The 26,647-nt window shown below is 40.7% G+C and overlaps 1 pseudogene; it reads left to right on the forward strand.

Annotated features, from left to right (window-relative positions):
* Window positions 1–5,100: 5,100 nt before the first annotated feature.
* Window positions 5,101–26,242, forward strand: LOC110162086 (guanine nucleotide-binding protein subunit alpha-14-like; annotated as a pseudogene).
* The last annotated feature ends 405 nt before the right edge of the window (window positions 26,243–26,647 follow it).

Here is a 26,647-nt window from a genome sequence, read left to right on the forward strand (position 1 = left end):
CAACTATGAGTTTATTTTCTCATCTTCAAATATTTGATCCCAGAATAAACAGCTCATTATCAAACGTGTGTCAGAGTTCAGAGTTCAGAGTGAAATGTACTTGCCAGATCCAGCTGCCATGGTGTTGGAATGGAAAATCACATCTGGAGGTAAAAAGCATCATGAGCAAAACTTCTAACAAAGGACTTCACCACTTTTTTTTTCAAGCCTTGTGTAATAATCTAAGATATGGTACACAGGAAGAGGCTTACTGTGGTAGGCCTCAGTGACATGCATCTGGTGAGACAAAGTGCAGTAGGCTCAAAAATGTGGATGGGCACTATACTGCTTATATTTTCTTTACAAATGCATAAGAATCACCTTTACTAATAAAAACAGTAAGCTGTAATGATAAAACAAAGAAAACAAGCAAATTAACTAATTGAGCTAAACTCCATTATACCACTGGTCAGTCAGTTGTTCACATAAACTTCCTGCAAATAATTTGTGGACAGAATCTCTACATTAAGATTATAGTTAATGTGTTTGTGAATGATTTATTTAGTTGTAAAAAGACTCAGTTACTCAAGCCATACCGGCTTGTCAAAGCCTGATCCCGTCAGATCTCAGAAGCAAGGCCAGATACTTAGATAGGAGACCACTGGGGAAAAAAGGTGCATCAGTGGGACACCAGTTGCAAAAACTGTTGTTGTGCCCTTAGGGAAGACACTTCACCCACATTGCCTAGTAAGTGGTGTGTGTATGAGTGTTGGTGGTGGTCGGAGGGGCTGATGGTGTAGATTGGCAGCCGCACTTCAGTCAGTCTGCCCCAGGGCAGCTGTGGCTACAATAGTAGTTTACCATAACCCGAGCGTGGAGTGAATGAATAATGCTGAATAATGCTCTGTAAAGTGTCTTTGAGTGTCCAAAAAAGAGCTAAATAAAACTGATGCATTATTATTATTAAAGTGTGCAGTGAAATTTGACACCGTCAATTTATAATCCATATTTCTGTAGTAAATGTGCGGCTACAGATGCACCCCCCTATAAAACAGACAAGGCCCCTTTCACACAGACACGCCCCCTTTCACACAGACACGCCCCCTTTCACACAGGTGCTCCCCCTTTCACACAGGTGCTCCCCCTTTCACACAGGTGCTCCCCCTTTCACACAGGTGCGCCCCCTTTCACACAGGTGCGCCCCCTTTCACACAGGTGGTCCCCCTTTCACACAGGTGGTCCCCCTTTCACACAGGTGGTCCCCCTTTCACACAGGTGGTCCCCCTTTCACACAGGTGCTCCCCCTTTCACACAGGTGCTCCCCCTTTCACACAGGTGGTCCCCCTTTCACACAGGTGCGCCCCCTTTCACACAGACGCGCCCCCTTTCACACAGATCCACCCCCCCTCACACAGGTGCTCCCCCTTTCACACAGGTGCGCCCCCTTTCACACAGGTGCTCCCCCTTTCACACAGGTGCGCCCCCTTTCACACAGGTGCTCCCCCTTTCACACAGGTGCTCCCCCTTTCACACAGGTGCGCCCCCTTTCACACAGGTGCTCCCCCTTTCACACAGGTGCGCCCCCTTTCACACAGATGCTCCCCCTTTCACATCTCTTTGCATTATGTTGAAAAGAACTGTGACATTTCGTTATTTTAAACCACAGAACTCACTACAGATCAAAAGAAAATAAGTCTGTATGTTTATCCCTAAAATGTGTGGGGGACCTGCCTCCCCTGACCGCATGTCGCTGGTATCCTCCCTGACTTTTACTACAAGGACACATTAGATCAAATCCAAAGAGCAGTGGATGAAAGTCTGATGACTGGTGGAGCCGGATCGTCCGGATCGTGTCAGGGCGACTCAACGAGCATGCGCTGAACGACTGGAATTATTTTTAACACGAATAAACGTTTAAATGATCGAGGAACAAACCACCCACTTACTTCTGAATTAAGTTTAATTCCGAATAATCATTTTCATAGGAATTAAGTGTTTACATGCTGTACATTTTTAAGCAGAATGAATTTTTATTCAGAATTAAATTATTTTATTCTAATTTAAAGCTCTCATGTAAACGTGACAAATGAAGCATTCCGATCTCTTGTCTTCGTTTAACGATCCGTGGTTATCAGCCTAATAACACTATATGTGTTTATCTAAACCTCTTAGGTCTAACAGTCCAGCTACTGCGTTTAGAAACTGTTACTGTAGCAACCTGTAATAATGCAATTGTCAGATTTTTAGTTAATGAACATAATACTCACCGTCGGAATGTCTTGGTGCGTCATAATCTTTAAGCGAAAGTTAAAAAGCTTTGCCACTCACTGAGCACGTGCAGCAGCTGAGAACACGATAAAACCAGACTCCAACTATTGACTATTGAAGAAAAACAAAACAAAACTATTGACTATTGACCCTTTTAACGCACTTCCAGGGACGCTTGAATATTGTTGTAATAAGGGGTGTTTCTCATGTTTCAGGAAGGTGGAACTTCAGGTTGAACTTCTTGAGCCTCATAGTTGAGGCGTCATAGTTATTAACAGTAATTACACCTCCCAAGTTCCAATCAATTAAAGCTCAGTCTGTGATCAGTAGGCATAAATCCTATAGTATCCACTTTATTTGACTGTGCGTCAAATAAAGAAGGCAGACCACTGCATTCTAGGATTAAACAAAAAAAACTAAACACAAAACAAAACACACAAAAAACAAACAAAAAAACAAACAAACAGGTAAGACAGGGGAAGTTTTGACTTTCACTTTATTGAGTAACATCAGCGCCACAAGGGGGCAGCACAGTATTTAGATATTCAATGTAAAAACACACTTCTGTAAGATTCAATCACAGGACCTGGCTTTTAAACAGGCTATTTTATGTCAAAGTACTGGTTAAATCAGAAATTTGGCTCTTGTCCCCATCTGGGACATGACATCATCACGTGGTCTTATAGAACGTGATTATGTGATAAAGTCCAGCTTCTTTCAGTTGAGGCTCCTCACTAAAATAAAGCCCAACCTCCCACAGGCAGAGTTGGAAAAAGCTATTTATGCTTTTGTAACATCACACCTGGACTATTTTAATTCTTTGTATGTAGGTTGAGACCAGGACTCCTGCAGCGTTTACAACACGACCAGAACTCTGCAGCTCGTCTGCTGATAAATGCACCGGCTCCCTGTCTTATATCAGGTGCAATTTAAAATGCTATTAATTGTTTTCAAAATGTCTGTACTCCATGGGTCCAGTTTATCTGAGGGAGTTACTGCAGCTCTAAACTCCACCCAGAGCCCTGACATCAGCTGACCAGCTTCAGTTGGTTGTACCCAAAAACTAATCTCAATACAAGAGGTGACAGAGGCTTTTCTGTGGCAGCGTCCAGACTGTGGAACAACCTTCCTCTTCCTGTCAGATCCTCTCAGTCTGTAACACAGTTTAAGACGAGACTGAAAACTCACTTCTTCTCACTGGCATTTAGTACGAGCTGTTAGATTATCTTGGTGTTTCATTGTAGTTTTCATGTTATCTGTGTAAATGTGTGTGCAACTGTTTTTTTTATTTTGTTGGCTTTTATGTGATGTACTTTGGTCATCTGACGTAGTTTTTAATGTGCTTTATAAATAAACTTGAATTAAATGATGTCATACTACCTAAAGGAGGCAAGAAACAGTTCTCAGTTCTCACTATTGATCATATTGTACCTGCCATGAAAGATAAAGACTAAAGGTAAATTCACAAGCGCTGAACCTGATTCGGCCCGCCGAATTTGAATAATAGTAATAATAATAGTAATAATAGTAATAATAGTAATAATAGTAATAATAATAATAATAATAATAATAATAATAATAATAATAATAATAATTGTTCTGTGTTTTAAAAGTAATTTCAATAAATAGCAAATACCGTGAGACTTGAAAGACAGATATTTTGTCATAATGCTTTGTAATCATTTTCAATTATGGGATATTTCAGTAATTGTCATTTCATTTTTTTCTTTCTCTTATGAGGTGGATTACTAAAAAAATAAATAAAAAACTCTGCTCTTGGTCCGGCCCTTCCGTGAAATTATAGAACCCTTTGTGGCCCATGAGTCAAAAAGTTTGCCCACCCTTGGATTAGACCTGTATTACAACCACAGAATGTGATTATAACACAATTCTGTATTTTGATATTTTAATATTCATATTATCTGCCCCATATCCAGTGTTGTGGAGTAACAGATTACATGTACCAGAGTTAAGTAATCAGAGTACAAATTATGAGTAACTGTTTTCAGTTACATTTACTGTTTCAGTGAGTGGTGATTGGATTACAGTTACTTTGTTGAAATAAATGGATTACATGGAGGTATTTTCCTGTTTTCACATTTTGGGCTATTCCGTTTTTTTGTTTTGTTTTGTTTGGTAATTCCACTCACTGCCGGACACTAAACCAGGTGTAAACCAGGACTAAAACCAGGTCTAAAACCAGGTTTAAACCAGGTCTAAACCAGGACTAAAACCAGGTCTAAACCGAGATTTAAAGAACTAACTCATGCAGCGTGGACTGTGTCTCCTCCTTTTCTATCAATAATATTTTTAATACTGTTAAGTAAAATCTGTTCTTTTCATTGTCTTTTAGCAGATAAAACATCTTATGTGAAAATATCCGAGTCTTTGCTTCTCTACAGCAAACCAAGTAATCCAAAGTATTCAGATTACGTTACTCACTTTAAGTAATTTAATGGATTACGTTACAAACTACATTTTGGGGTGTGTAATCTGTAATTTGTAAGGGAATACATTTTAAAAGTCACCTTCCCAACACTGCCCATATCTATATTTAATATGTTAAAGTTCATTCTTGTTGATGTCTGAGTTTGTTTTTGTGTTTTTTTCATTCATTTTGTGCGGATAAAATGAACGTGAGCCGCACTTGAGACGTGACGCTCCGCAGTGACGCTCTACGCGCAGCAGAGAAAGCGGCTCGCGCGCAGCTTCACGTCCTCCGCGAGCTTCCTCTGATGTGTGCGCGCGCGCCCCGTGTCCGCCCGCTACGCCACGCCCTCCCGTCACGAGCCCCGCTAAAAGTTGGGACAGGTGCAGCCTCACCTCAGACTCACGGCAGGTGCAGCGGACAAACACACTCCATGAGCTCTGTTTAAGCGTTTTTATTATTGTTTCTTTAGTTTAATTTACTTTTTTTTTTGTATTTAAATTCATCTGTGAGTGTTTAAACTGAAGCTGGACACAGGTCACAGCGGAAACCAGGATGCCGTGCCCTTGTCTCTGAGCAGGACGAGGGTTTTTAGTGTCGCGAGGCTGAGAGTTTTCCTTTCCTGGGGGGGAGCGGAGGTTCCTGTGCAGCCGAGGAGAGGACACGCGGGCCGGGGACGATGATGGCGGGATGCTGCATCTCTGCGGAGGAGCGGGAGAACCAGAGAATCAACGAGGAGATCGAGAGGACAGCTGCGGAAGGACAAGAGGGACTCCCGGCGTGAGCTGAAGCTGCTGCTGCTGGGTGAGGACCGAGCACTCACATGTGTCACTTTACAACACTACACTGTCAATGTTTCTGTGAATATTACCCACTAAATCCACTCATCAAAGCTGCAATGTGTAACTTTTCCGCCTGACACTTGGACATGTCGTCGCTGTGCCCTGGAATGTTCCGCAGTGTGGCATTAAACGTAAATACCTCGCAGAAATTCAATCACAGGTGTGTGTTTTGCAGCTCCCGAACACCTTGAAAACGCTTCGGATTCCCACAGTGAAGTGAGCGGGGGTCGCCTCTCCGCTGATCTGACCCGTAACTTGGCCTGAACTTGTACATTCTGTAAGATTTAATGCCATGTCCCGTCAGAAAAGTTACACACCGCAGCTTTACGTTTCGACGTGGATCCAAAAGCCCAGGCTGCTCTTAAATGAAGTTCAGAAATGAGCTTTTGCACGTTTTCATACGACATCTTCACACTCTATAGACAAAAAATATTTAATTCAGATGCGGGAAACAAAATTTATATCATTCAAATGCAGATTTTTGTTGGGATACAGTGAGGTCTTAGGTCTAGACCAAACTACGGTCGCCGAACTTGAATAATAATAATAATAATAGTAATTGTCAGTGTTTTAAAAGTCATTTCAATAAATTGCAAATACCGTGGGACTTGAAAGACGGATATTTTGTCGTAATACTTTGTAATGATTTTCAATTATGGGATATTTCAGTAATTATCATGTAATTTTTTTCTCTTATGAGGTGGATTGCCAAAAAACTGCAGCGTTTATGTCAAATTATAGAACCCTTTGTGGCCCACGAGTCGAAAAGTTTGCCCACCCCAGCTCTAGTCACTCATAGAAATGCTCAAGTTTGACATTTGTGCATTTCGTTTTTGGAGATTTTATGGAAAATCTGGCAGTGTGACAACTTTACTTTTATAGAAAATTCTGAAAACCACCAATCTGTGTCTGTGGCGAACCACTCTGAATGAAGACTGACACTTGAACTGGCGATTTTTAGATTTAACGGCAATAAATCCTCCAATCTGCCGTAAGAGCTGAAAGGAATACAAAATACAGAGTGTAAATACGCAAAACTCAACGCAAGTTTGATTATTATTTACATTCTTCTTGACAACATCTATCAACAACCACATGTTATTCAAAAGAAATGTTTAATCAATAACATAAATTTGTACGTCTTCAGAAAAAAAAAACATAAAAAATACCAAAAAATATATATGTATATTTGCTCCGTGTAACGTTTTTCCATTCTCGTTGTCAAGGTTAACGAAAATAAACCCTTCAAAATAAAAGCTCTAAACATAAACGCGTAAATTAATGGTTAACAACAAAAAACAGTGCAATATAAAAATAATTATTAAAAATGTCACAAGAAGTTTTAACCAAGGCAAATTATACTATAGGTTATTTACACTCACATCAAAATTATGAGTGTTTGTTTACATAAAAACAACAGCAAATCAATTAACTTGTGACAGTTAACTTAAGAACTTTCTAACAATAACACGAGCTTTTGTAAAACTGAAGGCTTACTACTGCGTTCACACTTTTTGTTCAGTCTCTTATCTCAAAAAGTTTGCCCACTCCTGCTCTTGTCACTAATAGAAATGCTCAGGTTCAACACTTGTGCGTTTCGCTTTTGGAGATTTCATGGAAAATCTGGGAGTGTGACGTCTTTACATGATAGAAAATTCTGAAAACCACCAATCTGTGTCTGTATCTGTGTCTCGGAGTGGAGTTATTATCTCTATAAACGTTCTCAAAGCCCTTAAACCAGTGTTCAACTAAAATACGTTCGATATAAATTCAACAATTCAATTTTTTCAGCTGAGTTTCAACGCTGATCCGAAGCGAAGACCAGTCGTTATTCACTTTTAACGTCTCATTTATTATCATAGTTTATATATCGGTTACTTAAAACAGTTTCAAGGTGCATTGTGAAACTTTTCCGGTTACCTAGGCTACTTGTTGCATTTATTCTATCGCGTGTAGAGTGTTTTTATCGCTCCCAAACACTTTGAAAAACATGCATTCTCTTGGTTTAATCCGTACGGCGAAACCTTCCAGTCCAAAGCAATAACAGGCAACCAGAGAGCCAGGAGTGTGCAAAAATATTGAAATATCGATATATCGTGTCGTTTAATGTGATGATACAGTATCGATATCGTGGGCTGCTGAGTATGTTTTGATATGTTTTACTACATTATTTTAGTTTTACAGTGCTACATTTTTGCAGCTTGTTCGGAGGAATGAAACTCGTTTGTGTGACACATTTAACATTTTCACTGTTTTGATGATTAAAATGTTTGTGTTTCAAATTAACTTTGCACAAGAAGTGGTTTAACAAAGACTTTCAGTGTCACAGCCATGATTTAGCCTTTATTTTTTTACTGAACCATATCGAATGTATCGTATTTAACCGAAAGTGCACTGTATCGAGATATGTATCGTATCGTGGCCTATGTATTGAGGTATGCATCATATCATGGCCTATGTATCGTATCGTGGCCTATGTATCGAAGTATGTATCGTATCGTGGCCTACGTATCAAGGTATGTATCGTATCGTGGCCTATGTATCGAGGTACGTATCGTATCGTGGCCTACGTATCGAGGTACGTATCGTATTGTGGCCTATGTATCGAGGTATGTATCACATCGTGGCCTATGTATCGAGGTATGTATCGTATCGTGGCCTACGTATCGAGGTACGTATCGTATTGTGGCCTATGTATCGAGGTACGTATCGTATTGTGGCCTATGTATCGAGGTACGTATCGTATTGTGGCCTACGTATCGAGGTACGTATCGTATTGTGGCCTATGTATCGAGGTACGTATCGTATTGTGGCCTATGTATCGAGGTACGTATCGTATCGTGGCCTACGTATCGAGGTACGTATCGTATTGTGGCCTATGTATCGAGGTATGTATCGTATCGTGGCCTATGTATCGAGGTATGTATCATATCGTGGCTATGTATCGAGGTATGTATGTATCGTCTATGTATGGTATGCCTATGTATCGAGGTATGTATCGTATCGTGCCTATGTATCGAGGTATGTATCACATCGTAGCCTATATGTCGAGATATGTATCGTATCATGACCTATGTATCGAGGTATGTATCATATTGTGACCTATGTATCGAGGTATGTATCGTATGTATCGTGACTTATGTATCGAGGTTTCGGCCACTTCTTAATGATACCCAGCCCTACAGAGAGCCGACCTTCCACAAATAAAGTTACACAGTGCATCTTTAAACGTCCTATATAGCGCAAAATTGATTCTTTTGAGATTTTAAGTCATGTTATAATGCTGTTACCTCCTGAAAAGATACAGATATAGACATAGGAGTCTTCAATTTGTTTCATTCACACTTTATTATTAGTCTGTCTACGTCTCCAAAGCTCAAAATTCCACTTTAGTTCAGTAGAGGTTGATAATTCCAGGTCTGAAATTGTCCAAATCTGCAGGGTTTGCGTGTTAAACATGTGTGAATGAAACAAAACACAACTCCAGGTCTGTTTGTGAAGAGAAAATATTACAACATAGATCAGAAAACAGCGTAATAATGGCTCTTTGAATTGTATACCCACTTATAAAAAGAAGAAGACAAGAAAATAATAATCTTCATATCACATTTAGAGGACTCGTCTTGCGTTACGTCATGAAAAAACAGACCTGGACTTGTGCTTGGTTCCATTCACACACACGTTTAACACACAAACCCTGCGTACTTAGGCTGAGTTCTTCTTTCAAACTGACACCTGATGTAACGTGGTAATACAGGAAGTTCTCCACTGTACTTTAAAATAATACACCTTCCCTTGAATCATGTGGATGATTTGAGCCCTGGAGTTACCAATCTCTACTGAAGTAAAGGTAAAAGCAGCTGTATTTAGACGTACACAGACGAATAATAAAGAGTTACTTGACATTTACTGAAACAAAACACAACTTTGGGTTTGTTTTTGAGGAGGTAACAACATTAGAAAATGGTTTAAAACTCACTCAAGAGTCAATTTTTGAGTAATAAAGGACGTGTAATGCAAAATTTTAGCGTATGTGGCAAAATAAACTTGAATAAAAAACATTAAAACATAAAATAAATGTAAAATATTTGGGGACTAGCTCTGAAATATGTTAATAGGCCTTTATCGTGAAGGGACCAGCAGCAGATCTTAACACACATTTCCTTGTTTGTCCCTTCATCGCATTTCTGTGGTTATGCCGAGGATTTAAAACCGACCCGGTGTTTTTCTAACCAAACCAAACAGTCCCTCACTTCTCTCCGCACTCGTCCACAGGTGTATTTCAGGAACTGCTGTCTTTAAAGCTGCGCCTCATGCAAATCACATGCAAACCAGCGGAGGGCGGAGGCTGCTCTGCAAAAAAAAAAAAAAAAAAAGAATCGTGATCTCATACATGGGAATGAACTGACATTTCTGATCAAATCGACCACTTATTTCAACGCTTTAGGTTTTGATTAAATGTGATGTAGCTGTACTTATTTAACTGTTTTCTGATTTATGTTATAATGTTTTCTCATCACAAATAGACCTGGAGTTGTGTTTTGTTTCATTTACACTGAAAAAAAACAACAAAACTTTTGGGGATAGTAAAATATATTAAATCAACTGTGGTCATTTTTACACTGAAATAATGTAACATAATTCTGTGAGAACTACAACTTATGTAAAACCAATGGACAAAATGTACTTATTTTACTCTTGTAGTCAAAGTATTGTGTTTAATGAGTAAGTAACTACTATAGAATCACCAATACTTATTTATTTATTTAATAGGGGCAGTGCATCTTAATGAACATCTACAACACTGCGGTGTAAATATGACAGATTATAGCAAAAATGCTCATTTCTATCTGTCGTCCTTGGGCAGGTGACACCACAAATTTAAAAGAAAAAACTAAAACAAGTGACATTTCTAAACTAAAAGTGTCCACAAGTCTGGATTTCCTTTAGTCGCTGTTTCAAGTGGGATTTGAAGGTGTCCAGTGTTGGAGTTTCTCTTATTGATAATGGGAGAATGTTCCAAAGTGTTGTGCCTCTGACTGAGAGCGTGCATTGTCTGAACGTTGTGCGTCTGCGTGGAGCTCACAGTTCCCCCAGGTCGTGGTCCTATAGTTCCCATCCCACTGACAGTCTTTGTTTTAATAAAATCCTGTAACGGAGGGGGCGGGGCAAGTCCATGCAAAAACTTTATAGATAAAATATCCATATTTACATTTGAGAGTTTTTACAGTCGCAACACACAAACACACAAATACCAAGTCATGCCAAAGTCCTTCTAGATAAGTTGGTGTCCTTATCAGCGACGCCCAGCTCAGTTGGTCGAGCGTTTGTCCACTGATCTGAAGGTTGTCATTTCAAATCCCACTCTCTACATTAAAATATATGTAGTTTATATTATTAACTGAGATTCAGGAGCAGGACCACGCCTCAGCTGCCCTCTCTTCTCACCAGCGAACCACAACTCACCTCCACCACGCCTCTAATTTCCCAGAAGTCTATATGTAGCAGCATTTCCCATCATTCCAGTTTGTCTCTACTACGGGGGGGTTCCGCTCTAGCTGGGCAATTGAAGATTCCCCAGAGTCTCAACCATCTCTGCCTCGCTTCGTACATGATCAATAAACTTCTTCGCACTATGTCGTTGTTGGTGTGGTCTTAGCTAGTGAAATATATATTGGTTGAGTGGTGAGATCCACCGACCCTCAGATGGCCAGTGTGTCATTCTAGCTCCGTCAGATGAAAGTTGTTGTTGTGTCAAAGAGCAAGACACTTGAACCACCTCGCGCCCAGTGTCTGTGTGCACTGGTGTGTGAATGTGTGAATGTGTGAGAGGTTCCGTGATATAAAACGCTTTGAGCCTTGAAGGTGGAAAAGTGCTGCATAAAAATGTGACCTTTTATTATACATCAGTAAATACTAGACCTGTAGCTCCCCACCCTCTTCCCAGTAGCTCATCAAGGGATTTCTGAATTACACGTATTGTGCTTAAAAAGTAAAATTTGATGAATTAAATGCCTTTTAACATTGCACGTGTATCATTTTGATGCCGAACTTTGTGCACAAATAAACAGATAATGGTTTATGTTTTACAGGCGTCTAACTGCTCCTCATCTAAGTCTTGCCGTGGCTCTTAAATTTGCTCGATTTTTTGTGACCTCTAAAACTAGAAGCTCTCTGGCATTTTCGTTTTGTAAAAGTAGCTCACTGGAGGAAAAAGGTTGGAGACCCCTGTAAAAGACATGTAATATTTACTTTAATTATTTCATCACAGCAATGCAATTAATTATAACAATATTGCATATATTTAACTTAATTTATTTGCATGAATATGACTTCTAACTTAAAAAAAAAAAACTCAATAAATTCAACAATAACTCCATGAATTCATGACTGTTAATCGTGGTGGTAAGAACATTTTACTTAATACTGACAAGTAAATGTGACTTAAAAAGTGCGAGTCCAAATTGTAATGAGGATTTGTTCTAGTAAATCTTCCAAGTTTTTTTTTCAGTGTATTTAGGCTGAGTTCTTCTCTCAAACAGGAAACACTCTGTTCCACCTTGTGATGTCACGTGGTAATACAGGAAGTGCTTCACTGTGTTTTTAAACTCCACACACCTTCACTAGAATCATTTGGATGATTTTAAAACTCTACTGAACAAAAGGTAAAAGGTAAAACTTGAAAACTGCCGCTTCGTGACATCACAAGGTGGAACAGAGCATTTTCAGCTCAGACTAATAATAAAGAGTTAGTCAAACGTGTGAATGAAAGAAAACACAACTCCAGGTCTGTTTTTGAGGAGGCAACAACATTTTAACACAACTTAAAGCTCACAAGAGTCAATTTTTTTGTAATAAAAGACCTTTAAAAAACATGAAAAACAGAACTCACTCTTTTTAAACAGTTTGCGTTGGTCCAAAGTTATTCCTTACTTACATTAAGCATTCAGAGCTTCTTAATTATAGTTTACAAGCAGTTTTCACAACTTTCAGAGACCAGAGCAGAGACCAGCGAGCATGCTAACACACACTTCCTGATTCTCAGACAATAAAAGGATTTACAATTAGATGCAGGCAATTCACACATGGGAAAATAGTGAAAAAAAAAAAAAAAAATCGGGGAAAAAAAAAAAAAAAAAATCATACTAATTCTGATCTGGCTCCAAGAAAACAAAGTGGTATAAAATAATGTGTGTAGTATTGTATGGCCCACCTCTAAATCTCAAGACCCTGATGACACTTTTACACTGACTCCTGAAGGAAGGGCATCTGGAGTAGTTGAATCTCAGTCTAACCTGGAGAAAAGTGTTTACTAGAGATGGTCTGACATGGCCTGTTTGAGCCGCTGTTTATTCTTGCATGATTGTATAATAGAAACAATTTTTTGCCTAATTGCTCTTTTATTTTCATTTTTATTCCGTAAAAAAAAAAGGGCTGGACTGAAAACAAACTGAGACTGACACGTGGACACGGAGAGCGGCGCAGCTTAGACACAAATCTCTGCTGCTTTGTTTGAAGCTCTGTTACTAAAATTAGACTTTAATCTGCGTTTTGTTCTAACACAATCTGAACATAAAGAGCTGGTTTAGCCGAACTACAACAGGTGAACTGATTTGTGCTGCTAAACAAGTCAGTCACAACAGTTTTTCAGTTTGTCGCGCTCACTTTTTTGTCAAAAATCAAACTCCTAAACGCTCGGACTGATTACAGGATCCTGAAAATGTGCTCTTTAAATCTATTTTGTGTTTTTGCTTGAGTTTTCAAACTGTCTTAAAGCTTTTTTGAGTGCACTGTGCCACTTCAGTAACTGCTGAACATTCCACCATAGGAGTACACGTAGAACACCCCCCGCGTGATTGTAAAAACGTGTATTTTTTGGCTGGTCTGTCAAGTTCACTGGATGGGGCACCAACATTCACAAGCCTCCCCTTTAAAAGAAACTAATAATACTTTGCACACTCGTATTATTATTTTTTAAGTTTTAAGTTTCCTGCGTTGTATAAAAAGAGGATGAAGTTTTATTTTTAAGTTTTATCTGTTCCGTTGTAGAGTTTGCAGGTGAAAGCTCATGTGTGATTAGTCCGATCAAACCCACTCAGTTGTGTTCCTCAGAGGAGACCATTATCCCGCTCCCAGGGGACTCAGGGCCCGGGCTGAACAGGACACGAGCAGAGGTCTGTTTATGGAGCTGAAGCCGACTGCACCAAAACACAACAAAACTACAGCAGCAGGAGCCGCCATCGGACTGGAGACAAACTAAACTGTAACTGCAAACCTTCATGAAGCAGTAACAATTTCATCAGACCCAGATCCAAACATGATCGTCCAATGAGATTTGTTTATTTCAGTGAAGGAGCTCATTGGTCACTCATCATTTAGAACTCAATCACATTTCTCTCATCAGACGGTTTCACCTTGTGGAAACCGTCTGACCTCTCAGCGTTAGGATTCGTTCGCTCGTCGGTAGGTACTTTTTTTATTTAAGCAATCGCTGCTATTTGGAGGAAGAAGGGCAATAACGTTTTTTCCTCTTGATAAAATTCACCAAACATTCTCTTGGTTCCGACTTTAAATCCTCAATCTCTTGCCAACACTGAATATATGGCTCTTCGCTGATTGGCTGGTGCCCGAACTCACACTTCCGGGGTTTTTGTGAACTGTCTCTAGTGTATTCTGATTCCTGACCTAGTCGCTGGAGAGAAATGAAATTGAGTGGAGGCACTAGGGGGCACCAGCCTCTCTAATTTCTCTCACCTCTAGTTTAGTGTTTTGTAGGGGTGTGCAAAAATATCAAAATATTGATATATCGGATCGTTTAATGTGATGATACAGTGGGCTGCTGTATCAATATATCACCAAGAGTATTTTTTGGTATATTTTACAAAATTTTGTTACAGCGAGACAGTTTTGTTGCTTGTTTAGTGGTAGGAAACTTGTTTATGCGACACATTTGACATTTTTAGTTTTGATGATTATAATGTTTAGGTTTCATATGAACTTTGCACAACAAGTGATTTAACAAAGACTTTTCGTATCAGTCATGATTTAGCCTTTATATTTTACTGAGCCTTATTAAATCGATTTGAAATACATCGTATCAAATCAAAAGTGCACTGTATCGAGATATGTATCGTATCGTGGCCTATGTATCGAGGTTTGTATCGTATCAGCAACTTCTTAATGATACCCAGCCCTAGTGTTTTGCTCATTGATTCTGCAGATTTTGTGATGGTTTCAGTCCCCTGTGAGTCCTTGTGACCAGACTCACGTCTTCGTAAACTATTGGAGTAGTCTGTGCTCTGGTGTGTATCAGGCAGCTGTTTATGAGTGGATACTGAAGAGGGACTCTATAAAACATATTGTTTTATAGTTAATAAACATATTGTTTTATAGTTAATAAACATTATTGAACCTTGTCCTTAAATACTTTATGCAAACAATTTCCCTCCATTATGACTGAGCCAATTCTGCCCATAGACTGTTTATATAAATGGACCCGCAGTTACAGCGTCCCAAATGGGAAGTGACCATGGGTGCACTTTTGGCTCCATCGATTCTGGCTCCAGTTTACTTTGTATTAAAAAAACGTTGCCCCTTTTTTTGTAAGTGCTGCTGTCAGGCTCGGCATTTTCATTCTTGTTCATATTAACCCGCTCTACATGATCCTGCGGTTTTTATTTCACTATTTTGTCCATAAACTAATTCGTAGGAGCTCCAAATTCGTTCCTGTAACTTCTAGTTTTTGTGAGCGTCATTTGACTGGAGCTGAACGCTGTGGGTGACGTCGCAGTCCCTTAGTCCACTTCTTTATACGGTCGATGGGTCTGACCTCCCTTTTTGAAACCCCAGGATCTTTGGAGACAAACGCCCTTAGCTGAAGCTGAAGCTGAGCGGCCATTCAAATTTGGACTTTATTACCGTCAGTGTGACAGCCCCAGAAAAGCAGAAGACGCCATAATACACTTGGAGATTTCGTTTGTTTGCGAGGATAGTGTTACGTAGAGAACGGCATCGTTAGCTCTTTGCCTGTAAGCTCCATTCAAACCCGGTCTGCCCTCTTCCCGCGAGGTCCCTAAAATGGCCGCCCTGAGCCTGATTTGCGTGAGATTACATGAGCCTTGTTGTGTTTTCGTGAGAGTCACTCGTCTCCTTGTCTCAGAAACTTGACTTGGAAACAAGGTGCATTCAAATGGGCTGATTTGTCTAAGTTTGTTTGTTCAGTCCAAATTTATGAAGGAAGTCTATGCAAAAGGGAGAAAGAGCTTGCGTCACTGCTGTCACTTATATAACTCAGAACTTATATAAACTATACTCTCTGTATTCAGGTTTAAACGCAGGAGGTAGAAACCCAGAGGGAGTGAATAAATAAAGACGTGAGTGTAAAGTCCTGAGCGGCTTTAAACCCAACACAAATGGAAGATATTATTAAACAGGACGGGTCTTTTCTCAGTCCTGTCACAGCCCAGAGTTTCAGTGAGTGTTTGTCTGACTGGAGCTTTGAAATGTTTTAAAGAAACGTACTAATAAAAGTGAACCAAGAGTGAGACAGTGTGCAGGAATCTCCTTAAAAACTTTTTCATCTTAAGTTCCTCTCCTCCAGCGCACCTGTCGCCCTGTCAGGTGTGCAGAGGAGACAGAAGCGAGTGACAGGAGCCGTTACCCTTCACATCTGCACACGTGTGAACTTCTGAACTCACAGCAGCTCTACTGTAAATGCCTCATGTAATTGAATAATTGTGATCAGTCGAGTGTTTAAATAATCGCAGCACAATTCATAAACTGTTCCTGTGCTGTGGTTACAGGCTGTTGCTCACACAGCTCAGCCTCTCCACAGCAGACACATGCAGCCCAACATTTGTTAAACAAATGTGTTTATGATACACACATATACACACATACACACACAACACTTAGACACACACACACGCATACACACACAGCTCTACTGTACTGTGGCCTGTGGTCACACCCACAAGTTCATTCACTTGAATTGCCTGAAACGCTCCAACATTATTCACATTCAGGTTTCAGTGTGACACTTTTTAACTAATGAATCTTTATGCTCCTGCAAACAACAAAATATCCATTAGTCTGACATTTCATAGTCTAATCCAATCCAATCCTTTTTATTTCTATAGCACATTTCACAAACAAACTGTTTCCAAAGTGCTGCACAAAATGGAGTTAATGCGATTAAAGGTTGTATAGAGGATTTTTTAAGGAAAGAGAAATAAAGCGACAGTCCTTTTTCAAATGTTGTGCATGTGTGACACCACCTTCCTCCTCCACTGCTCCCTCAGTAGAAACACCTCCTCCTGCCTCTTTACTCTAGAAATCACATTTGTTTACAACCAGTGCGTGTTCAGAATTACTATTGAAGTGACCTGTCTAAAAATAATTTAGCGATAATCTGCTTCAGGCGCGCAATCGCTGGGAGGAATCTCCAAGAATCACCTCACCTTTGCTCCTGTTCCCTTCTCTTCTTCTTTCAGCCACCTCAGAAACTGACTTTCTTTTGCGGCGAACTGGTCGTGGATTCTCATCCTCCATCTCAACAAACTTTGTGTGAATTGCAAGGAAGCTACAGTTTAAAAAGCCTCTCAGAACCGCTGCATAAACCACATAATCCCCGCGCACCAACGAGTCAGTTACACTAGAAACGTAGGGCGTTTGATTGACAACCTAACAGCCAATAGAAAATGAGGCAGCCTCGTTTCGGTCTACAGAATAACTTTATTTATATGCACTAACTGCATAATTTGTTTTGTTTTGTTTTTTGTTTTGTTTAATCATTGTTACATGATGCATGATTATGCTAACTGACCGAAGAAAATAAACTACTACTACTACTACTACTACTACTACTACTACTATTGGCTGATGTTTATCTGGCCTCACTACGTCCACCTTCCACCATTCATTCTTTTTTTTTTTTTTTTTTTTTTTTTTGGTCATCATAATAACAAAACTGCTGCGTCTCTGTAATGGTATTTTAAACTTTCATTGACAATTTGAAATTAAAAAAAATCCTCCATACAACCTTTAACTAAGATTCAGGAGCAGGACCACGCCCCACGCCCTCTCCTCCTCACCTGCGAACCACAGCTCACTTCGACCACGCCTCTAATTTCCCAGAAGCCTAAATGTAGCGGCATTTCCCATCATCCCAGTTTGTCTCGACTAACTCTGAGACGGAGCCCCCACCCATAGTCTCAACCCAGCCATCTCCGCCCCTCGTGCATCATCAACAAACTTCTTTTCGCACTATGTCGTTCTTGGCGTGGTCCTTACTAGTAAATACATAATAAAACAACAATAATAAAAACATAAAATTAACTACTAAAATAATCACACTAGTCTTAAAATAATAAAACCAGTAAAATAAAATAAGAGCAAGTCTCTCTCAGATGTTTCCGCTCTGGTGTTTAAAATGGGGACTGAATCCTCACAACTGTTTTCTATAATCTGTCTATATCTGCAGAATCAATGAGCAAAACACTAGGGCTGGGTTCTATAATCCCACAGCCCTGTTCAGTCCGAGAAACCAGCCGCTCCCTCTCCACAGATCAGACGCGGCAGGGACTCATGAGCGGGAATGATGGTTCACTTGGTGCACTGTGTGTCCACATCCACAGAAACAGTCAGATCCAGGAGTCTGCTTTGTGCATCTGCAGCAGGTGATTTGCAGGCTGTGGGCTCTCTGGTCTCTGTGTGAATGGAGTACTGCGTTATCTGGAGTGAAAGTAACGCCCCCTGCTGGTTTGTCTGGTGTGTGCAGGCACTGGAGAGAGCGGGAAGAGCACCTTCATCAAACAGATGCGCATCATCCACGGAGGAGGCTACACGGACGAGGACAAACGCAGCTACGCTAAACTGGTCTTCCAGAACATCTACACATCCATACAGGCCATGATCAGAGCCATGGAGGCGCTGGGCATCGCCTTCGCCGACCCAGAGAACAAGGTACTGACCCGACTGTTAGAACCAGACCTACAGACCGAGATACTGACCCGAGGGTAAGAACCAGACCCACAGAATCGGGTACTGGCCCGACTTTGGAACCAGACCCACAGAACAAGGTACTGACCTGACCCTAAGAACCAGACCCACAGACCCAGATACTGACCCGACTGTAAGAACAAAACCCAGAGAACAAGGTACTGACCTGAGTGTAAGAACCAGACCCACAGAATCAGGTACTGACCCGACTGTTAGAACCAGACTCAGAGAACAAGGTACTGACCCGACTGTAAGAACCAGACCTACAGACCGAGATACTGACCTGACTGTTAGAACCAGACCTACAGAACAAGGTAGTGGCCCGATTGAAAGAACCAGACCCACAGAATCAGGTACTGACCCGACTATAAGAACCAGACCCAGAGAATCAGGTACTGACCCGACTGTAAGAACCAGACCCAGAGAACAAGGTACTGACCCGACTGTTAGAGCCAGATCCACAGAACCAGGAACTGACCCGACTATAAGAACCAGACCCACAGAACCAGGAACTGACCCGACTATAAGAACCAGACCCACAGAATCAGGTACTGACCCGACTATAAGAACCAGACCCACAGAACCAGGAACTGACCCGACTATAAGAACCAGACCCAGAGAATCAGGTACTGACCCGACTTTAAAGGCCCCATATTCTGATTTATGTTATAAAGTTGTTTAATCACCAAAAAACAGACCTGGAGTTGTATTTTGTTTCATTCACACATTTTTAAACACATAAACCCTGCAGATTTAGACTTTAGACTTCTACATTTTGTGCTATTCCACTTTGTGATGTCATGTGTAGAGTGACCAGACGTCCCTTTTTACCCGGGACAGTCCCTGTTTTGAGCCTGTGTCCCCTGTCCCAGCAGATTTATTCAGAACCATTGATTTGTCCCAGTTTTATACAAGAAATGTTCCATGTCTCCCTATTTTTGACCAGTCTGATCCCTGCCAACAGCAGAGAGGCATAAACTGTCATTTGTTTAGGTAAAATACAAAAAGCTGCTTAAAAACGACCAAAACACAAAGAAAATGTGACTGTACTGGCCGAGTGTCAGAACACTTTTCCTTAATTACGCATTTGTTTCACAATTTTATTATTACCAACCACCACGAACCAGGGGTTTTGAAAATCTGGTCACCCTAGTCATGTGGTAATACAGGAAGTGCTCAATTTGGATCATTTCAGCCCTGGAATTGCCAATATCTACAGAACTAAAGGTAAAAGGAGCTGTTAACTCGAAAACTACCACTTCATGACATCATAATGAATGAAACAAAACATGAAACACAACTCCAGGTGAGTTTGTGAGGAGGGAACAACATTCTAACATGACTTAAAGCTCACAAGAGTCCATTTTGACCTTTAAGAACCAGACCCGTAGAACCAAGTACTACTCAAACCGTAAAGCGGAGGTGTTACACTTCTGTGGCATGTTCATCTTTAACACTTTAATGTTTAGATCATCATGTGGCCCATTTACTGCTTTGAAAATGCTATATTTGACAAAAAACAAACAAAAAAACAAATCAACATACTGTATTTAACTAGTTTCAGTCTCGTTTTTGATGGTCTCCCCTCCCTTTGCTCTCCGTGCTAAGTCATTCCTTCTTCAGAGCACTATCACAACACCATCATTATGCATCACACTAAATGTCCTAGTCATCTTCGGTGGTTTATTTTTGCATTTCCTCAAAAACCTTGAAAAAAGACTTGCTATGGGGCTGATGCTACAGTATGTTCAACCTGAGAGAAGGTGAAGGTGGACAGCAGATTACTGACCTGCATTTGACTGTCTTCTGTGTCTCTCGCCCTCATTCTTGTGGACACTCTTCTGACTCTTCTCTCTCTCCGTCCCCCAGGATAAGGCGAGCTCTGTGCTGGAGGTGGAGGTGGACAAAGTGGAGGAGTTGGACCCGACTCATGCAGTGTCCATAAAAAACCTGTGGGAGGACGGAGGGATCCAGGAGTGTTACGAGCGCCGCCGAGAGTACCAGCTCTCAGACTCCACTAAATAGTGAGGACCACCCCCCCAATACATGAACAGAACAGGGCTAAAAGATCTCAAATATGTTTATTTAGTGGGATCACGTTCACAATTTCTATTCCTGGGGTCCGATACAAAAATACTCAGCAATTTCTCTAATACATTTGAAATACCATGTCACATTTGTGAGTCAGGGCTTCAAGTTTTCTGTCTCTATGATGGAACATTTCTGTCAACAGGAGCAGCAGTGTTGGGGAGTAACAGATTACATGTACCAGCGTTATGTAATCAGAGTACAAATTATGAGTAACTGTATTCAGTTACAGTTACTGTTTCAGTGAGTGGTAATTGGATTACAGTTACTTTGGTGAAATAAATTGATTACACAGAGGTATTTTCCTGTTTTCACTTTTTTTTTTTTTCTTTTTTCGGTAAATCCACTCATTGCTGGACACTAAACCAGGTCTAAAACCAGGTCTAAAACCAGGTCTAAACCAGGACTAAACCAGGTCCAAATCAGGTCTAAACTATGTCCTCTTCTATCAATAATATTTTTAATATGGTTAAGTAAAGTCTGGACTTTTTATTGTCTTTTAGCAAAAAAAAAAATTGTATGTTACAATATCCTCGTCTTTGTTTCTCTACAGCAAACCAAGTAATCCAAAGTATTCAGATTACTTTACTCACTTTAAGTAATTTAATGGATTCCGTTACAAACTAAATTTTGGGGTATGTAATCTGTAATCTGTAGGGGAAAACATTTTAAAAGTCACCTTCACAACTCTGAGGAGCAGACGGGCAATCTGTGCCTGCTAGGTTAAAGACAAAAAAGCTAAGTCACTATGAAATGAAGTGATTTAGATGTTTTTGTTAATAAACAATCAGAAGTAGTTAATCTTTGTATATGTTTTCTTTAATGATTTCATTACTGACTTAATTCATTATTAATTATTTAAATAATCAAAATCCCACCCCCCCATGGTAGGATTAATTGTGGGGGAAAAGTCCAGGGCTGTTTTTTGGTCCCAGTTCGTCCCTGTCTGTCTGTGCATAATGTTAAATATATATGTATATTTTCTGTCCCGGCCTGACAGGTCATCTGTCACTGAAGTCTACATTTAGTTTTGATTCTAATTTGGAAGTCCACTAGAGTCCAGAGAGCGGCCCAACTGCACACTTTGTATTATGCTTTATTAAGCTCACATCTGCTCTTCTGTTCTGTCTGAATCTTTGTTTCTCAAGTGACAGAGCTTCAGACAGAACAGTGCCTCTAGTTAGTTTGGTGTCCATCAGCTGCAAAGTATCAGTTGTGTTGTTAAAATGTCACTTCTTTGGTGTTTGCGTGATTAATACAAATGGGAGCTCATTTTGCTTTTAACAGTTCATCATAAATTGTCTGTGTGCAGTTACCTGAGCGAGCTGGACCGGATCTCCCAGCCGTCGTATCTGCCCGATCTCCAGGACATCCTCAGGGTCCGAGTGCCCACCACCGGTATCATCGAGTATCCCTTCGACATGGAGAACGTCATCTTCAGGTGAGGCCGGGGCGAACACAGCTCCTCTACAGGCTCGAGTGTGTTTACATGTGTGTGTGTGTTTGTGTTTGTGTTTACGTGTGTGTGTTTACGTGTGTGTGATGTGATGATGACAGGATGGTGGACGTGGGGGGTCAGAGGTCAGAGAGGAGGAAGTGGATCCACTGCTTTGAGAACGTGACCTCCATCATCTTCCTGGTGGCTCTGAGCGAGTACGATCAGGTTTTGGCCTGAGTGTGATAATGAGGTGAGCTCCTGAAGTGTGAAGTGTGACTCTAAACCCGAGTGAGACCCTCACAGATCTGTCCCCGCAGAACCGCATGGAGGAGAGCAAAGCCCTGTTCAAAACCATCATAAACTACCCGTGGTTCCAGCGCTCGTCCGTCATCCTCTTCCTCAACAAGACGGACATCCTGCAGGAGAAGATCATGTACTCGCACATCGCCACGTACTTCCCCGAGTTCACAGGTGAGACACAGCGCAGACGTGACTATACAACACACTACACACTACACAACACACTACACTACACACTACACACTACACAACACACTACACTACACACTACACTTTACACACTACAGACCAGTGAGGAGCGAGGGGGTTGCAGGTAATGCTCCTCCGCTTTGGCATTGGGCAGGAGCTGTACTGCTGTCAATCAAAACTTTTGCTAACACTAGCCGGAGCGACTTCAGGGAAAGAAGGCCTCTGGTTGGTCTGTTATTTATGTTCATATTTTGATTTAGGGGCAAAATACCAAAATAAACCCCCAGGATCATGTAGAGCAGGTTAATACAAACATTCAGATCAGAATGTTGACGCGCACAGCGGCAGTTACAGAGGAGCCACGGTTTTTCAGCAGAAATTGAATTGGAGTTGATGGAGTCGAAACTCGGCTATGCTCACTTCCTATAGAGGATTTGCACCGTCACGTGACCCCTATAGCAACGGTACCTACGCCGCCATGACACCGGGCAACACTATGTCATTGACTTCAGCAGCATCGGAGAAACATGGGCAGGTTTTGTTGTGTATTTGGTTGTTCGAAACTGTATCTTCCTACGCACATGTAAACATGTCACTCGTCGCAGGACCCATGTTTTCTTTATTGTCTTGTTTATCCACAACTATGTCTTCTAGAATTAATCGCTTTTTGTGAGCAGAACGTTCGCGAGGATCTTTTCATGGCCGATTCTTTCGAGGTTCGGCTCACAGACTCTTCGACTCGTGCTCCATGTTGATCACAGGAGCCCAGTGTGGGTTCGCTGAATCGTAAACCAGTGCGGGTTTTCCTGGATAAATTAATGAAATTTTAGCTCAGTAAATGTGCTCCTTTCATTAAATAAGTTATGAAACAATTTAAATAGCAAATACCTTGATGAAACTTCAGGTGTCTTGATGGTACTGTAGGAAAAAGACGCGGATTATGGCTAGAGAACATAAACCGTGTCTTTTTTTTTGATAATTCCCTTTTTTGAGCTCCTGATGAGTAATTTCCAGAGGAAGAGTGAAGAAACGATTCCTTTTATCCCTTTCAGAGCGTCTAGAACAACCAAATACACAACAAAACCTGCCCATGTTTCTCTGATGCTGCTGAAGTCAATGACATAGTGTGGCCAGTGTCATGGCGGCGTAGGTACTGTTGCCATGGGAGACACGTGATGGTGCAAAGCCTCTATTTGGAACACAGTGGCCTGTATGTTCACTTATATAGTATAAACAGTATGTGGTCACAGTACAGCTGCGTAAACTACCTACTGCTGAGGGACTGATGTTGTTAGTGACAGGTTTGATTGACAGCGTTGCTAAGCAGGAAGAAGTGTTTCCTGCAGCAGCCTCGCTCACGATTGGCTCTTTAGTTGTTTTGTGGAAAAAAACACGTATCTCTTGATGATAAATAATTCATCCATTTGCTAAGCCCGATGAGATTTTGGAATACAGACAAAGGTTTATTCTTGTTGTTAGAGCAGATATGGACAAGGCCTAAGCCTGTCCTGAGTCTCCTCTCTCCAGTCACTCCTTCTCTCCATCTCCCGAGTATCTCCCGCCCGAGGATCCCCCCAGAGCATCTGAGCTCTGATACTTACATTTGAGGACAGCTAAAGGGCGAATTATAGTTCTGCGTCGAGTCAACACACACTGCCACTGTCGCTTTGCCGCCTTCGTTTTGAAGGGGGAAAGCGGAGTATTGGAAATGTATGTAGAACAGATGTAGAGAGATGTTCCATTTATTGTCTGAGGCATATAAAACTAAAATTCCCTCCAGTGCTTTGACTGCGCTCTTTGTTGTGCTGCCCCCTGCTGTATCGACCACGGAGCATTGTTCTCACGCTGTAGCCTTCGCTCCTTTGATAGCGCGGCGCCTCATTCTCTTGAGGTGGAAGAAAGCGATCCCTCCCTCAATTTTTTACACATTGAGAAGATGAGATTTACCCTTGTAGGTTCGACCACAAAATTTGAAAAAAACATGGCAGCTATTTTTGAAATACATGGACACATATAAAATGGGCACCATACCTTAGGGTGTGTATGTGTATGTCTTTTTCTTAATCTGTCGCTGTGTATTTATCTGTCTTTGTATTATCTGCTGTTTTTTCATTTGTTATTACCTCCGCCAAGGAGGTTATGTTTTTGCCGGTGTTTGTCTGTTTGTTTGTTTGTTTGTTTGTTTGTCTGTTAGCAACATAACTCAAAAAGTTATGGACCGATTTTGATGAAATTTTCAGGATTTGTTGGAAATGTGAAAAGGAAGAACTGATTTCATTTTGGGGGTGATCCGGAAGAAATCCTGGATTCTGGATCACTTTGAAATTTTAGTTAACATTGTGGTAAATGGGGCCAAAAAATTTGTTTCTCAATATCTCGGTTAATTATTGACCAAACCCCATGAAATTTGACTCAGGGATGGACAATGGGATCCTCTTTCATATTCCAAAGGCTGATCCGGATCTGATCCAGAAGACTGATTTTATCGCAATTTATATAAAAAATGGGGGTAGTCCTTGGCGGAGGTCTGCGCTCTCTGAGTGCTTTTCTAGTTATTATTATAATTTACATTTGTTTATTTTATTTTATTTTTTTTACTTTAGCTTTTATTATTACTTCTACTATTGCTATTATTATTAATCTATTTTATTTTTATTGTTTTTTTTTTTTTTTCCTTCTATGTTTTGTTTTTTTTTTTTTTTTTTTCTTGGGTTATTTTTTTTGGGAAAAAAAAAAAGCAAAAATATTATGTTTGGTATACATACTATGTAATGTGCAATCAAAATTTATAAATAAAATTGAAAAAAAAAAAGAAAAGATGTAAAGAGGACCAATCACAGCCCTTATTGTCTGCGTTGCTTCTCCCTTCTGTCTGCACCTTTTTGTTGCGTAGTTAGAAAATGTCAGAGGTGCACGATGGTCAACACAGACGCTCTGCGGAGGGGGTCACGGCGACACAGAGTCTCTGCATCACGATGAGATGATTTGATGTTGAGCTTAAGTGGGAAGGGGCGTTACCTGCAGCAGCCTCACTCCGGTTTGGCTCATTTATTGTTACGATACTCATGGTCAGAATTTGCTCCTATAACCTCGAGCCTCAAAGAGTTTCATTTGACTGATATAAATGACGTCACACTCACAAACTTGGTCCTTCTTTCACTTCTTTGTACAGTGTGTGTTCTGCCCCTGATAACAGCCCAGAACAGACTGTAATAAAAGTGTTTATCTCGTGTCGTGTTCAGGTCCACAGCAGGACGTCAAAGCCGCCCAAGAGTTCATCCTGAAAATGTACCAAGAACAAAACCCCGACAAAGAGAAGACGCTGTACCACCACTTCACCTGCGCCACAGACACGGAGAACATCCGCTTTGTGTTCGTGGCCGTCAAAGACACCATCCTGCGCCACAACCTCAAGGAGTTCAACCTGGTCTGAGGGTCCGGGGTCAGACCTGGTTCAGCCCAGTCTAAACCCAACAGAACAGAATAACCACTAATAGCAATATTTCTATTTAAGGCGAGACACTACAGGCGAAACTTTTACAACTTTTACTGTTTCTTAGGGTTGGATTTCTCTAAATACCAAATCCAAAATCCCCTCTGCAAATGTCTTAAATGCCAAACAAAATGAACTAAGAAATTGAAACCTGGCTCTATCCATTTTTCAGATTTATACATCCCAAATATTTGCAATTTTGTCTGTTTTTACACCATAAAATGCCTCATATTTACATGATCTTGAAAAGCATTTTGTGTCCCTTTTGACCTGCAGTGTCTCGTCTTTGTGCCGACTCGGATTGTAGAGTTTGATTTTACTTTAATACTGTTTTAAAAAGTTTCTATGAAAACATTTGTAGAGCACTGAATATTTGAGCTTCAGGTTAGAATCCGGACTCTTGTTGTGAACATCAGACCTCAGAGAAGCCTGGACCTCATCAGTCTGACTTCCATCGTACGACATTAAAGGAGCACTGTGTAACTTTTTGGTTGGGGGTCCGTCACCTGCTCGTTTCTATGGTTCGAATGTTCCACAGTGTGACATTAAACAGCTCGACCTTACATTTATTCAATTACAGATAGTTTTAAAGCTCAGAAAGAACAAAAAAAAACCTAGATAAA

Source organism: Boleophthalmus pectinirostris, unplaced genomic scaffold (assembly GCF_026225935.1).
Source record: "Boleophthalmus pectinirostris isolate CB_2022bp ecotype Guang Dong unplaced genomic scaffold, ASM2622593v1 HiC_scaffold_4, whole genome shotgun sequence".
Taxonomy (NCBI): Eukaryota; Metazoa; Chordata; class Actinopteri; order Gobiiformes; family Gobiidae; genus Boleophthalmus; species Boleophthalmus pectinirostris.